Source organism: Acomys russatus, chromosome 8 (assembly GCF_903995435.1).
Source record: "Acomys russatus chromosome 8, mAcoRus1.1, whole genome shotgun sequence".
NCBI classification, from domain to species: domain Eukaryota; kingdom Metazoa; phylum Chordata; class Mammalia; order Rodentia; family Muridae; genus Acomys; species Acomys russatus.
In genome coordinates, this window is record NC_067144.1 from 29,210,870 (window position 1) to 29,227,004 (window position 16,135).

Sequence of the window (16,135 nt, forward strand, 5' to 3'; positions counted from 1 at the left end):
CATGATGGGAGAAGGCCGTAACAAGAATGACTAGAAGGAAGGTGAAAAATGAAAGGGTTCCTACAGGCGTCTAGTGAAGAACCTGCAGGGGGCAGACTTCCAAGTGTCAATCCTAAACCTTTCCCTGTGTGCTTCCCTTTGAGAGGCACCTCTTGGCTAGTTGCCAACCCAAGACCACCCCTTAACTGTGGAGCTCTGACTTCCCTCAGGAAAGGCAGCCCAAAAACTCTTCCTCTATCAACCAAACCTCCCAGATTCGAGGATCAGGAGGGTCACTTGGCACCCGCGACTTGAATCCGTAAGCACAAGCCAAATGTCTAAAACCTAAAAATGTACACTAGCAGATGTTAACATCTGTAACTGATGCAGCCATACAGATGCAAGTTTTGTGATACCCAAAAGTTCTTTGGAGGTAGGTGGGATGGTTCATGTCTGTGATCTCGGGGCATCTGGACACTGAGGTACAAGTATCATGGAGAGTTTGAGGAAAGCCTGGGGTACACAAAGTAGGTTGCAGGCCAGCCTGAGCTACAGAATGAGCCCTTTCCCCAAAGCAAAACAATAACAAAAGATAAACAACAAGAAATGGAAAAAAACTTAAAAACCACCAAGGCAATTCTTTTCTAGAAATGGATCCAGTCACTAATATCATAGCTATTAAACTCTACCAAAGAAACGAACAATAACTTTGAACAAGATAATATGTTGAATATGATGATATGCAGAAGTTGGAAAATTTGCTCTGTTCTGTCATTATCAAACCATGTGTAAGGCTTGGGGGCAATGGCTCCAGATAAGAGAATTTGGTCTTCTGAGAAAACAGCCTCCCCGTGGCTGGCTCTGAGTGAGCTCACTATAGCACTGTGGCGGTCTGAAGGAAAGTGGCCCCCATAAGCTCATGATGAAATGTTGGGAAGGATTCAGAGATGTGGCCTTGTTGGAGGAAGTGTATAGCGGAGGGTGGGCTTTAAGGTTTCAAAGCCCATGCAAAGCCCAGTCTCTTTCTCTGTCTCTGTCTGTCTGTCTGTCTGTCAGTCTATCTCTTCCACTTCCTTCATGCCTCCTTCCCTTCCTCCTTCCATTTCTCTCTCTCTCTCTCTCTCTCTCTCTCTCTCTCTCTCTCTCTCTCTCTCTCTCTCTCTCTCTCTCTCTCTCTCTCTCTCTCTCTGCCATCTTGTGGATCAGGACCCAAAGCTCTCAGCTACTGCTCCAGTGCCATGCCTGTCAGCTTCCGGCCATGATGATAATGGAATGACCCCCTGAAACTGTAGTCAAGCCCCCAATCAAATGCTTTCTTTTATAAGAGTTGCCACAGCTGTGATGTCTCTTGCCAGCAACAGCGCAGACAACAGGGGCTGGTCGTGGTGGTGCATTCCTTTAATCCCAGCATTTGGGAGGCAGAGGCAGGTGGATCGCTGTGAGTTCAAGGCCAACCTGGTCTACAAAGTGAGTCCAGGACAGCCAAGGATACACAGAGGAACCCTGTCTTGGAAGACCAAAAATAAATAAATTGATTAATTAAAATAAAAAATAGAGCAGACAACAAGCAGGCTGGCCTTGAACTCATGCCAGTCCTCCGACCTCAGCTTCCTTAATCTTGAGATTCTAGGTGGGGGGACATTCCAAGCTGTTTAAATGACCTTAGTTGTTCTGGCTGTTTATTTGAGATGGATCTGATACAGCCCAGGCTAGCTTTAAGCTTGCTATGCAGTCAAGTATGACCTTGAACTTCTGATCCTGTGGTTTCTACCACCTGATAAACTATCATTATATACCACCACTTCTGCTTCTTTTGTGATTCTGGGAGCCAAACTTAGTGCTGCATACATGCTAGGCAAGCTACATCCTTGCCTGGTAAGATTTCTAAGGTTCTTTTACTCACAGGGTTATTTTGTCCATTCTGCCTCAAATAGTCAGGCTTGAATTGTCTTCAGATTTCAATTTGACACAATTGAATGTATTGTGTATACCAGCTCATTAGTTTATAGATCCCACCTGCCCACCCGCCCATCCTTCACAGATGCAAGGGATCTTTCCCTCTCCATAATCAGGAAGCTTCTCCCTTTCCCTCTGTCTGAGATAACACTGTCTGTTCAAGGGCTCTGAGGCTAATGATGCTAATACATTGAACAGAGAGCAAAGGAAGAAAACCTCAGATGTTCCATTTTGTACCTGCATTCAAAGGCAGCATCTGCTATGTCTGTGGGACCATCTGTTGCTCACTTTGACTTGGAAAAGATAGTGCAGGCCTCAGAAGTGGTGTCACAGGTCACACACACCCAGCATATGTTCCATCGTCACCACGGCTCAGATCACTGGCCCCATGTAGAAGTTTATTTTCTCCTGGGGAATGGTATTGCTAAACTCTCACAAAGGGTTGAATCCATTTCTTTGTTTGTTTGTTTTTAGTTTGTTGTTGTTTCTTTGTTTTTAAATCTAGCTTGCCTAAATCTCAATTATTAAATTCTCTAATCCCAGGTTCCAGCTAGAGCTGGGTCTGTCCCTAACTCACTCGAGGTCTTGCCAGTCTCTAATGCCTGGGCTTATCATCTATGAAGTGAGAATTGAATTTAGTGACTGCCAGAGCTCCCTTGTGCTCAAACTCCACTTTAAGTCAATTCAAAAGCATCAAGAAAACCCAACAACCTCCTCCATCTCCACAGGATATTAAGGCTCCTCATGCTGAGGACAGAAGGACTCACTGCAGATGACAAGCCTTCTGGGATGTGGTCTGTGTGAGCAGCGAGAGAGTTAAGTAAATTTGTGAGGATCTAAGTTAAATTAAGAGTCCTGGTTGGCTAACATCTGGCCGACCTGGGGAAATGCTGGAGAACAGGGCTTGAGACAACAGTTCTCTGTGTGTTCTGGACATTGCAGGGTACTTAACAGCATTCTGCGTCTCCAGCCAATGAGCACTGATTGCACTTTCCTACGCCCAGTTGTGATAATCAAAACACACTGTGCCAAGATTCCCCTTCAGACAGGATGCCACCCCCTTCTTCCTGAGAACTACTGCTGAAATACACTTCAGGGCTTTAAGACAGAGCTCAGCACTCAGAAAGTGTTTGTGTTTCGAATGGATAGCATTCTCACACCTAATAAATAAACACAGAGAGACTTAGTGAAGACTTACAAAGCATAGGCATCCTTGGAAAATGTACAAAGTTCTGGTCTTTCTCTGTCACCTGTGGCAATACCGGTCTGTCAACAGCTGAACCCTGGAAGGTCATTACCATCACCACAACCCCAAGTGCCTCTAAAAATTCTGCAAAACTAATCCAGACTCCTGAAGTGAATTCACCATTTTACTCCATACCCATCATGTTTAGAGCATCCAGCACTGAGGCAGGTAGTAAAAAGAAGTTCAATTCAAGTTCGATCAAAGGAATTTTTTTTTTTTTTTTTTTTTGCTTTTCTTTCCCACTCCTGCAAATGCCAGCTAAAGGGGTCAACGTTGGCCAGAGTTATTGCAAAGATGGGTTACAACTTCGCCCACCCTCTTCTCTAGCCATACTGGCTTGCCCCATGCAGGGATCTAGCAGGCATCCTCACCCCAAAAGAGCAGCAGCTGCCAGCTGCGGGCAAACAGATTGAAGCCTGAAAATTGAGTGCAGTGACGCTGTCTTAACCAAACATCTCATTTTACCATTTGTGAGAGAGCTAGGATTTGCAAACTTCCCTGCCTCAGGAGTAAAAGCTATGCTAGCTAAAGTGAAAACTCAACTATCCTCACTTTCAAAGGCCTTTGTCAATGTTTGGAGACTCCAGAGTTCCTTAATTATACACAGTGTTTAAATTACACAATAAATTTATCATGAAAAATAAACGAAGTCCAGGATATGAGAAGGGAACCTGGAAAGACACAACTGTTAGTTTTCAAAGAACCTTAGCTCTTTATTCAAACAAATATTTACACAATTGAAGCCAATGGCAGCACCAGGCATATTCTGTTAAAATTGTGGGCCACTCTAAAGGTTTACTTATCCTCAAATCCATCTACACTGTTGCTATCCTACCAGAAACAAAGGGCAAAAGTTTAACCCTATGGAACTGTGAACCTTATTTGGAGCCTTCCAGCTAAATTCAAACGGTTGAAATCCAGAGGGGGGCGGGGATCTCAAACGCCTAAGTTAAAGCCAAGCTGGAAACTTAGTCCCAGGCATCATAGTTGAAAATTTACACATTCATATACTGGAGGGAAATTCGGCTGGCAAATATTTACACTGACGGACTTTACATTTTATGTCTCTTCTAGACCCTTAACAGCAGCGACTTAGTGTGATTAGCTGTGCATCCTAGAACTGTTGAGATTACTTCAGAACCACAAAAGGAAGCCTTCTAGGGAAAGAGGGCTGGGCCAGGGGAAAGGATTTCCAGCAGCCCTAGCCAGTCCACATAAAAGGCTGCAGGAGTCTTCCCTCTTTTAAGTGAGAAAGGTAAAAGAGGAGCCACAGGAAGGAGGTTGCCTTTACAGAGCTCTTTCAAACAGGAAATCTCAATCCGGGAAGGGACAGCCCATCAGCCTTTTAATATCCTGAAGGTACCGGGAGTTTAGCTAAGTCCTCCTCCTTGCTTCAAGGGCTGCTTGCTAGGGCAAAGTTACTGAGGGCATCAAAGAACAGTGCAGCTAACTCCCCGCCGCGCAGGGAGCTGATGAAATCGAGGGTCAAAATGCTACCCTGGACTTGCAGCTGCCATCACTACAGGCGAAGAGACTCCCCCATATCATCAACGTTTAGGGAAAACATAGCTGAATGGCAGTTACGGGGCTCCTGGTGAGAATCTCAGTCCGGAGGCTCACCCTGCAGCCTCAGTCTAGAAACAAAGTACAGCTAGAAGCCTATTTAACAAAGTACAGCTAGAAACCTATTTCTGAGTCCCGTACTCCTCATGATCCAGCTGTGGACCTTCTCATCCCAGATCTCTGCCTAAGCAATCCAGAGTTTCCGCAAAAGTTGTTTTCGGGACCCTTAATTAAATCCTGACTTTTCGACACACTATGGAAGCGTCACCCCTACTGGACACCCTCTTCCCCATGATCTCTCCACCCCACAACGTCATGCACAATGGGGGGACAGAGTACCCTTAGGGCAGTGTGATTTGGGCTCTACCGACCCCTACCCGAGCTTTTGTCCCTTCAGCGTTGCAAAATAAGCGAAGAAAATCTGCGCCCAGGACGCCCACTCACCAGTTCATCTTTCTCTGGAACTGCAACTCTGTCCACGGGTCCCGCTGCCTTTGGGCCTGTCTCTTGCTCCCGCCCTCCTTCCCTAGGGTCCCAATCTTAGTCTCCACAGCCGCCCGCCGCAGTCGCCACCGCGCCTCAGCTAGTCCCTACAGCCGCGCGCTCAGGGCGCCCCTCCCGGTGGGGGCGGCCACCGCCTCCTCTCCGCCCCCGACCTCCGCAGCGCGACCGGCGGCTACCAATTCGGCTACGGGGGAGACAGTGTCCCCTAAGGAACGCCAGGGTGCGCAAAGGCAATGCAGCGGATTCCTCCAGGTCCTCTGTAGCCCCCTACTCACCTGGGTGACAAGGCAGCCGAGTGCCCGCGGCTACTGAAGGCAGAGGCACTGCTTACTCCGTGCCCCCACTCAGCAGCGCCCCTCGAGCCGCGGTGGTGGAGTCCTCGAAGCTCCCTCCTGGTCCCGACCCCTTTGCGAAGCAAGGCTGCCGCGGCCCTTAGAGTTCCAGCTGGGAAGTCCCGGAGCCTTCCGGCTCCTAGGCAGCTAAATTGGAGCTGCTTTTTACTGCTGCTAGAGTAACCTGGCTCCTCGTCACATCACTGGGCTCCACTTTCTCAATACTAGACACCTTCGTGATTGGCTTTTTTTTTTTTTAATAAGGTGGAAATGGGACTAAAGTACACACGTCCTCGGGTGGTGATTTCCTCCCTTGTTGAAATTTCTGTTGTGGGAAACTCCAGGTGACCGCACCTCTGCCACACACTGTTCTCCCCGGGCAGGTTTACCTGATGCGTCAGAAAAGCAGCTCTGCCAAATGGCAATGGAACCGCCTAGGGTCAGGGCTGGAGTCATGCGGATTTAAAACTCCCAGATACTGATAGTCTCTCGGAATGGTGTCTCATAAGCGGTTCTGTGTTTCCCAGCATATTTAACATAACTAGCGAAAACAATACTAATGTGAACTTCTTTCAGCATTGCTTCCCTGGGAGGCTACGAAATTAGCTAGGGACACAGTCAGACAGTCTTGACATGTGCAAAGTGACTTTCTGCAAAGTTCTGTCCTAGTGGGGTTAAGTCGATGGAAGGAAAATCCTATAGGAACTCACAACACAAAGAAAGCTCACGTACCCTAAAGCTCTTTAATCAATAACAACATGGCCTGGGCAAGTTATTTTAGCTACAACCAAGGATGTCTTCATGGCTGTAGCATAGCAACTGGGGTACCTGTGCAGGTGCTTCTGCTTCCTCTATACAAAATGCCTGTTGAGTACACTCACTAATGACATGCTTGATTAAAATGTCTCATTTGTGTAAGCAAAAGTTTGACCTTTAAAATTATATATGTGTGTGTTTACTATTTATTCCTCTGTGTATTTTTGTGCATGTATGTGCACGTGAAGACAGGTAAGAAGGGAAAGGCAAAAATGGTTGTGAGCCACTCCTCCTGGGGTTTGACAGGCAAGCTTGAATCCTGTACACCTCTTAGCTGCCGAACAATTTCTCCAGCCCCTAAACACCTCTTAGCTGCCGAGCAACTTCTCCAGCCCCTAAAGTTTGACTTCTGATTTCTGTGACAGCCTCTCATCTATAAGAATGCTTTGAGTTTTAGAGTATTCTCCACCCACCACCCCAGTAGGAGCTACCCCACAGCAATAAATCCACAGGACTTACACACTATCCTTTCCCCTCATCTCCATCACCTTAAAAGCATTTATCCTATCTCAGTAAAAGTAAAGACACACCTGACTCCGCTTACCTCTCCATTCACTTACTCGCTTAACCATAGCAAGACACCACTCAAGAATTGTTAAGAAAAACTGTCTCCACTTTCTACCTTCGCCTTTACTTCAGTCAAACGTTGCCTTTACTCTGTTCCTTTGAGCTTAAATTATGCAACTGAAAGATTGCTTCTTCCCAGGTATGGTGGCACATGACATAATACCAGCATTGGAGAGGATGATGCAGGAGGATCAAGAGTTCTAGTTGAGCTTGGGCCTCATAGCAAGTTGGGACCAGCCTGAGATTTGTAGTAAAGACTGGCTCAAAAACAAAACAAAACAAAGCAAAATGAACAAACAAACAAAATCTCACCAAAAACAAACAAACAAACAAACGAAAGCCCACAAAGGGCTGACTATGGAAATCAATATGGTGGTTCCTCAGAAAACTAGGACTCAATCTACCTCAAGATGCAGCTATACCATTCTTGGACATATACCCAAAGGATATATGTCCTTCCACAAGGACACTTGCTCAATAATGTTCACTGCAGCTTTACTCATAATAGCGAGAAACTGGAAACAATCTAAATGTTCCTCAAGCAAAGAATGGATACAGAAAATGTGGTACATTTACACAACGGAGTATTATTCAGCTTTTTTTTTTTTTTCAAATGGCATCATGAAATTTGCAGGCAAATGAATGCTACTAGAAAAAACCATCATCCTGAGTGAGGTAACCCAAACCCAGAAAGATAAATATGGTGTGTATCTACTTTTAAGTGGATACTAGCTGTTAGGTACAATCCACAGACCCAGAAAGGCTCAGAAAAGAGGAGGGCTCTAGGCAGGGGAATCCATGGGTTGAGTCTCCTTGGGAGAAGGAACTAGAATAGATTTTTCAGGTGGGGATGGGAGTGGGAAGGATATGAAGGAACTAAGGGCTGGCCATGTAGCTCAGTATTAGCATGTTCAATTCCTAACTTCTCAGCACTGAGTGCAGCAGGCACACGTCACTCTTCAGCAGCAATTACCACCTGACCTCTAGCCCCTTTCTGTCTTCTTGTTTGCTTTAGCCTAAGCACTGAGAATCCAAGGCCCAGATTTTTTTTTTCCCCTGGATATGGTTTCTCTGCATAGCCTTGGCTGTCCTGCACTCACTTTGTAGACCAGGCTGGTCTCACACATACAGAGACCCACCTGCCTCTGCCTCCCTGAGTGATGGGATTACAGAGTTTTTAAAAACCTATTTGCAAGCTACTGCTTCCATTAGTGCTATCTTTCTGCCCCACAGAACTAAATCCCATCCTGTGTTGATGGCTGTGTGATGCGTGATGACTACTCCCAAAGTTTGCCTCTAGCCCAACCCAGTCTCCTGAGTCCCAAGCCCCTTGCAGCTGCCCAAGTGGATGCCTACTGACCTCCTATTTACCATTTGCAACACCAATTCCCTGAAATGTTTTCCTCTGTCTCCAACCACTCATTTGCAACTGAAGTTATCCCTGTATTAGGTCTAAAGCCTTACGTCATTCTAGAACTTCATCTCTCTCCCTTCCATCAGGAAGTCTTTTCTGCTCTTTCTAAAATAAATACAGAATCCAACTGCTCACCACCTTACTGTTAATCTCAGTTCAATTTCATCGGCCATACTGTCTTGACTTTACCCTTGCTCTGTTGCTGTTTTTGCTCTCTTATGTCATATTGTCAACACAGAAAGCAGGGTGATCAGTGTAAAACACTAGGCAACACTAACTACTCCTTTCCTTACAATTCTGCTGTGGACCTATTCAAAGCAAAAGCCAAAACTCATATGGTGGCCTAGAAGGGACATTGCTGGCCTACGCTTCTTTAACATTACCTCCCGTTTCACCCACTCACTCAGTTCTTGAAACCCTATTCTCCTCGGCCTCTGCATTAGATTCCTGGAGGCATGGAGCTCCGAGCTACCTAGCTCTCAGTCCCATGTTCCCCGCTCTTCACCAGGCATTCATCTGTACAGCTTGACCCCTCACTTTCTTTGCTCACACTTAACTGTGTCCTTCAGGCCTTTGCTGATGAACTTGCCGTGCCAATACATTCTCTTCATTTCGTAATTGTATTTTGTAATCTAATTTTGTCTTTCCATTACCGTAACAAATATCTGAGATTAAACTCACAAAGAGAAAATGTATTTTAGGCTCACAGCTTTAGAGGTTTCAGCCAACAATTGACACCTTCGCTGCTTTGGGTCTGTGATAAGCCATGTAGAAGAGCAGACATGCCTATTTCATTCCCAGGGAAGAAAAGGGTGGAGCTTGTGGATGACTTTTCTAGCTTTTCAGTGACCTCTATCTACCTTCCACTTTTTTGGTTGGTTGGTTGGTTTGGATTTTCGTTTTTCAAAACAGGGTTTCTCTGTGTAAGCCTCACTGTCCTGGTGACCTCACACTCACAGAGATCCACCTGCCTCTGCTTCCTGAGTGCTAGGACCAAAGATGGTGTCACCGTGCCCTGATCACTTAAAAAAAAAAAAAAAAAAAGACATTGAAACATTGCCTCAGCATCTCACTGGCTGGCCTAGGACTTGCTGTGTAGACCAAGCTGGCCTGAACTCAGAGATCTCCCTGCCTTTGCCTTCAGAGTGCTGAGATTAAAGGCATGTTCCATTGTATTGAGCTTAGGGTTTTACTTTGTTAAGGTTTTTACTTCCTAACAGTATCGTAAAGTGAGGACCAAGCCTCCAACAAAAAGGCTTTTGGGCAATACTCCAGATCTCTAGATGTAAAATACAGAAACCACAAAGTACACTTCTAAATTATGCTAGCATCTTCATTGCCTCACAGAATAGGAGTTCTAGACAGACAGATTTTTTTAATCTGTTTTTTCCCCCATGCTATATCACGAACACGTGGAATGCTGCCTGACACAGACTTCACATGCATGGAGGAATAATGGCTCTGACCCAATGCTTACAGATGTATCCCTGTCTGAAATATGGTAGCCAATATACCGGACCTAGATAATTATTCTCCAAGGAATATTTGTACTAGCACAATATACATAAACAGGCTATATTTGAGTTGCTAATATTCATAACTAAAAAAACCCACCACTGTGATGCACACCTTTAATCCCAGCACTTGGGAGGCAGAGGCAGGTGGATCTCTGTGAGTTCCAAGCCAGCCTGGTCTACAAAGTGAGTCTATGGCAGCCAAGGCTGCACAGAAAAACCCTGTCTCGAAAAAACAAAAACAAAACAAAACAAAAAACCCACCACTAATATTTATTAAAAACAGCAATAACTAAGCCAGGCATGGTGATGCACACCTTTAGTCCCAGCACTTAAGAGGCAAAGGCAGGTGGATCTCTGAGTTCAAGGCTAGCCTGGTCTACAAAATGAGTCAGCCAGGGCTACACAGAGAAACCCCTTCTTGAAAAATCAAAAAAAGAAACACACACACAGAAGAAGAAAAAGAAGAAGAAGAAGAAGAAGAAGAAGAAGAAGAAGAAGAAGAAGAAGAAGAAGAAGAAGAAGAAGAAGAAGAAGAAACTCAGCAATTACTGTATGGATCATTCTTCTAAGTACTTGATGGTGTTTAATTATGTTATTGTGTTCACATTCTAAGTGAGAAAAGGAGGCACAGAAGCCAGATTTGCCTAAGCATTTCAACTGATAGAGTCAGAACTTGCATGCCGGCAGCAGGATTGTAAAGTACTCACACCTGTCAATGCTACAGTACACCTCACCTCTTCTCCAGCATGAATACTATCAGAGGAATGTCTGCATCCTGACTAACTCCTAATCAGTAGACACCAACTCCCGTCCACCATCCTGCTGTCTCTGGGTGTAACTACATTCCTCAAAGGTCAAGGGGTCATTTTATTCAAATGTAAGTGAACCACACTCCAGGGTTTGGAAGATAGAGAAAGGGGCTCTCAGAAAACACTTATTTTATGTGATTTTTAAAGTTACTAAATGCAGCAGAGCTTCTCCTGATGAGTCAGTGTGGCTTCTCCTTGGTTCTGTAATATCAGAGCGGCCTAAAGACAGTGGAAGTCCACTCCAAAGGGACAAGCGGTAAACTAAAAGTTAAAACCAGACCTTTAATGTCTTAACACTTGGGGGAGGGGTCACTTGACAAATAACTAGCAGTAGTATCAGATTTCTTCTTAATTATGATGTTTTTAAAAGAGACTAAATGATAGAAAGACCTAAGCTCTTGCCTTTTATTTTTTCATTTCCTAGGTCCTGTTTTATTTTATATTTACTTATTTATTTTAAAGAACTTAGGCTGTGTAACTGCGACTGGTCTTGAACTTCTAATCCTCTTGTCCCCATCTTCTGAATGCTGGGATTGCAGTCACCATTAGAGCCAGTTTGTGAGATGCTGGGGATTGAACCCCAGGCCTTGTGCACGCCAGGCAAACACTTTACCAACTGAGCTACCTTCCTGACCTGAGTTCTTTTAAGTAAAGTTCCCTCTTTAATCACAAGTCAGAGCTATATCTTCTAGTCTCTGGCATTTCTAATTGTCTGCTTAGGACACTGTGCTGCAAACTGCACAGCAGTCCTTCCTTTGTTATTTATCTCTCTGGGCTCAAACTGATTATAATAAAATTTCTTCTTATTTGACTGTTCTTCAACTTCCCAAGTGAGGAAAAGTAGTTTTATTACACACACACACACACACACACACACACACACACATACACACACACACACACACACCAGCTAAATAATTCTGACAATAAAGAACAGCTGGAAGTATCACCATTCATGATTGTAAGCTATTTAAAAAGCTATGGTAATAAAAAAAGTGTAGAGATTTTGTGTCCAGGACCTGAGAACTTCTCTCTCTGTCTCTCTGTCTCTGTCTCTGTCTCTCTGTCTCTCTGTCTCTCTGTCTCTCTCTCTCTCTCTCTCTCTCTCTCTCTCTCTCTCTCTCTCTCTCTCACACACACACACACACACACACACACACACACACACCTGGAGTTCCTCATGAGTTTCAAACTTGCAGCTAGCAACCATTTCTAGAACTTGAACCCAGGACCAATCAATCAGAACTACAGGTCACAGCGACCAGAGCAAATGAAAAATCTCCCCCTGAGGTCTGGTCCTTCCTCTAGCCAATCAGCTTAAAGGGATGTTAATCCTAGTACCTCTCTAACCTATCATGCTATCATGTAACAGCAAGGCTTGCTTTGAAACAGCTTGGAACACTCCCCCTCATGCCCAAAAACTCTGTTTCTGTAGCACTAGGGGCCACCATTTTCCCTACTTATGAGGGAGTTAACGGTCCAGGCTCTGAGTTTGATTAATAAACGAGACCTTGTGTGATTTGCATCCAGCTGGTTTCTGGTGGTCTTTGGGGGCCTCAGGACTTGGGCATTATAAAAGTATAGCATAAAAACAGACACATTGATTAATGAAATAGAACTAAAGACCTGGACATAAGTTCATACACCCATGAACATCTGATTTTTGATGAAGAAGCCAAAAATTACATTGGAGAAATGACAGCATCTTCAACAAATGGTGTCTGGTCAAACTAGATTTCTTCATGTAGAAGAATGCAGACCGATCCAATATATCACCCTACAAGAAAATCAACTACAAATGATCAAAGTCCTCAACATAAGACCTGATAGCATGAATCTTACGGAAAAGACAGTAGGAAATATGGTAAACTCATCGACACGGAAAAAGATTTGTTAACAGGATCCTGATTCGCAGATTTTAGGATCAACAACTAATAAACAGGAGCTTATGAAACTGAAACCCTTCTGTACAGCACAGGACACGGCATTCAAGCAAAGAGGCAGACTACAGTACCACCTATACATTTGACAAAGGATTAATATGAATAATATATAAAGAAGTAAAAACAACAACAAAACAAAACCCCTGAACAACGAGAAAACAAATAACCCAATTTAAAAATGGGCTAAGATCCAAACAGGAAGCTTCCAAAAGATGATGCACAAAAGACTGAGGAAAAATGTAAAGACATTGAACATCCTCAGCCATCAGGGAAGCACAAGTTAAAGCTACACTGAGATTTAATCTTATCCTAGTCAGAATGGCCAAGATCAATAAAACAAATGACAGCACATGTTACTGAGGATGCAGGGAAAAGGCAACACATATTTGTTCCTGATGGGAGTGCAAACTGGTATAGTCATTGCAAAAGCCGATGGGGTGTCTGCCCCTCAACTAGACATCACTTTCAAACATGGTTGCTTCCTTCTACAAACTAACTTTGCCTTCATTGTTTGGGATTAGAAGTGTGCACTTAAGAGCAGGTCTGTATTCTAGCTGGAGGAATTAAAGGTTTGTGCTAAGTGTGTGTCTGTATTCCAGCCAGAGTAGACATGTTTCGGGATTAAAAACCCTCTACAACGAGGAGGTTCCTCAAAAAACTGAAAGCTGATTTACCCTAGGTGTCCAACCACTGATATATGGGTAATGAAAATGTGGTACATTTACACAATGAAATTATTTAGGTGTTAATAAAATAAAATTATGAAATTTTCCTATAAATGAATAAATCTGGAAACAATTAGCCTAATTGAGGTGACCTGGATCCAGAAAGATAAGCTATGCATGTTTTCTTTTTCATGTAGCTGTTAGCTTTCTGCTTTAGATGTGTGTTTAATTTAGAATATCCCACAGAGGTTAGGTAGCTTTTTAGGGATCAGAGGTGAGGAGTGGGTCTCTCAGAGTGAGGGAAATAGAATGTAAAGGGATAAAGGGGAAAACAAAACAACAGGATTAAATGAATGGGGAATGGGAAAGAAAGGTAGAAGAACTATGGGAGGAATAACCAATACTAAAGGCTTTTAAAGAAGCCTCCTACTGTAAAAGCTTTCCAGAACACATATGTAAAGGGAATGTGTAGTCACTGTATAATAGGGAAGACAATAGTCCAACTAGACATCATATAAAGAAAGGCCCCAGTTACATCCTTTTGAGTTATTGGCCTGACAGATATTAAAGACTATTGTCAATACTACTGGCTATCCCTCGTAGCCTTATGGTTAGACCCTACTGCTGAGGACACCCCACACTGAGAGCATAGAACATGGAGAAATCAAGCTGGTGCTCTGCCAGAAGCTTCACCCTTACTGATTATTGTTCATAGAGCATGAAGGTGCTATACATGTGCCTTAGTTAGGGGTTTATTGCTCTTAATGGGCACCATGACCATGGCAGCTCTTATAAAAGGCAACATGTAATGGGGGCTGGCTTACAGTTTCATGTTGCTGGAGGAGCTGAGAGCTCTACCTCTTAAGGCAGCAGACGGAGACTGTGTGTCACACTGGCATGGATTGAACATAGGAGACCTCAAAGCCCACGTCCCACAGTGACATGCTTCCTCCAACAAGACCGCATCCCCTTATAGTGTCACTCCCTATAGGCCAAGCATTCAAAGGCTTGTCAGTCTATGGGAGCCATACCTACTTAAACCACCACAGCATGCTACTGGAGGAATCATCAATTTCACCCAACTACAGACCCTGTGAGTTACAACAGTATCTTGCCTACAAGATATGTCCACTTTTCCTTTCTTAAAAAAGCTGTAGTCTATATTCACATGGGAATTGTTACCATCCTTAAGGATCACTATGTAAGATATACCCACTTCTGTAAGAGCAGTGCACATGTTATGAGGGCAGCTAGCCACTGTTTGATTGGATTTAAGGCCTGCTTCCTGAAATGGAAACGATACCAGCCACAGTTAATGAGGCCAAGAATCTGAGTCTAGACAGGTCATGGACCCCAAGGGAAAACCAATTACTACTATTCTACTAAATGAACATAGCATTAAAGTGACTGCTAATGACATATTGCTATGCCTATAAATCGGGGCATCACTCCATTCTCATCCGAGAAGCCTGTTCATACCACAGACAATAATTAACACAAAGACCCACAAATGAACAATGTGAAGAGAGTCATAAGTAGGTTGTAAGAAGCAGAGCTGGTGGGTGAATCCAATAAACAGTGTCTCCCAGACACTATAGACCTGATATACATATGAACTCAAAGAGACTGAGATAGTAGACACAAGACACACATATAATATACATTACATATAATAAGGAATTGTAAATAGTATGTAATATGTAATTGTATGACATTCTCAAAAATAATCATTAAGAACGATTACATATGGGCTATCCCATTTAGAATTTATATTATTGTTATTGCGATAATCTCATGTAGTTCTGAAGGTCTTCAAATTCACGTTCCTCCTGCCCCAGCCCTCCAGTGCTGGCATTACAGACTTACAAGCCACTCTGAAATGCTTGGAGTTCTTTTGCCATTGTTCCTTGCCATTTACAAAGATTATTTATATCGAATCAAAGCTTTATCTTTTGACTTTAGCTTTCTCTGAAGTGACAGCTAGTAAACCTTTACAGTCTTTAATTATTCTCCAACACTTGCAGCAATGGTCTGCACTGCTGTTTTTGTTAATATCACAACTATCTGAAAAAGTCATGAAGCTCTTCTCTTCACAGTGCCTTAGAGAGACAGTTGATTTAGAGGTAGCCAGACCTAGGGTTAAACCCTGACTCACCACTAGCCAAGCAATTTGAATGCATTGTTTACCCGCAGGGGGAAATAAATCGCTGTCCTGATGAACTCATACCAAGAACTAAGATAGTTATATCAGTATCAGGTTTGTTTGTTTGTTTGTTTTCCCACAGAAGGTGGATGGCACAAAGGAAACATTCAGATGAAGTTTCCAGCCATCTTGGTGCTCTGTATGACTGACCACCATGGTGGATATTGTCTTAGGCAAGCTGGGTGCCATATCGTATTTTCCTTTTAGAACTTAGTGGCAGGAAAATTGTTCTCTGTCTTTAAAAAAAAGTATGTACTTTCAGTTTTTAGAAAATCTGTCATCTATTTTCATATGGAATTGTAATCTGTTAAGGAGAACTATGTAAACCCATGTTATTTTTCTATTCTGGTTACCAGGAAGGTCACAGGCAAACTTCTATCAAATTATTCTATAATAAAAATAAAGATTTTTTTTTCTTACCTCTTCTTTCTTTTCTGTGTCTTTGATGTCTTTTTATTATTCCAGTTACCTTATTGGATATTTAGATTCTTAATCCTGTGTTCTCAAATATGTACTTAAATTGATACACTATAAATAACATATTAGTTACTTAGGTTAACACCAAAAAAAAAATGAAACAAAATTGAAATAGAAGTCAGTTTAACCTCCCAGGGGCAAAGA

The 16,135-nt window shown here is 43.3% G+C and overlaps 1 protein-coding gene across 12 annotated transcripts in view; it reads right to left on the bottom strand.

The window, feature by feature from the left end:
- Phldb2 (pleckstrin homology like domain family B member 2) overlaps positions 1 to 16,135 on the bottom strand; it is a 218,099-nt gene that overhangs the window by 91,579 nt on the left and 110,385 nt on the right. The window contains exon 1 of one of the 12 annotated variants that reach the window (XM_051150004.1): positions 5,524 to 5,665. The exons of 10 other annotated variants lie outside the window; for them this stretch is intronic. The gene's annotated coding sequence lies outside the window, so the exon portion shown is untranslated. Of the gene's footprint in view, positions 1 to 5,188; positions 5,356 to 5,523; positions 5,666 to 16,135 lie in introns of those variants that run through there. One more of the 12 variants, XM_051150003.1, reaches the window with a different exon arrangement.